The sequence below is a fragment of the Tupaia chinensis genome, unplaced genomic scaffold, assembly GCF_000334495.1.
Source record: "Tupaia chinensis unplaced genomic scaffold, TupChi_1.0 Scaffold141621_1, whole genome shotgun sequence".
Taxonomy (NCBI): domain Eukaryota; kingdom Metazoa; phylum Chordata; class Mammalia; order Scandentia; family Tupaiidae; genus Tupaia; species Tupaia belangeri.
In genome coordinates, this window is record NW_006201480.1 from 79,859 (window position 1) to 80,239 (window position 381).

The 381-nt window shown below is 60.9% G+C and overlaps 1 long non-coding RNA gene across 1 annotated transcript in view; it reads right to left on the reverse strand.

Moving 5' to 3' along the window:
* Positions 1-301, reverse strand: part of LOC106733232 (uncharacterized) — a 25,781-nt gene extending 25,480 nt beyond the window's left edge. Inside the window, exon 1 of the long non-coding RNA XR_001369404.2 lies at positions 121-301. This is a non-coding gene — a long non-coding RNA (uncharacterized LOC106733232). The remainder of the gene's footprint in view (positions 1-120) is intronic.
* Positions 302-381: the final 80 nt, after the last annotated feature.

Below are 381 nucleotides of genomic sequence, written 5' to 3' on the forward strand. Positions count from 1 at the left end.
CCACCCCGCCCCCCCCCAACCCCCCTGCCGGTCTCCCCACCCAGAGCCATTACGGGGCTGCACCTTCCCTCAGGCGCCCCTCCCCCTCCACCGGACCTCCCCCCACGTTTCTATTCCCACCAAGGAAGAGGGCCACCTCTCCATGACTAGGGTCTTCAAACCCTCCTCCTTCACGCTCAGACTGACTGTCATGGACACCGTGTCAGGCAGAGCACGGTCAGCACAGTGGCAGGTTCTCCCCAGCGACCACGCAAAAGGAACTGAGTGCCACAGGAGGAGAGAGAATCTGAAAAAGTCGCCCTCTTTGGCCTGTGCTGATGACGTCATCGGAGCAGAGACTACATTTCCCACAAGGCTCTGCGATCCCGGATTAGGCAACAA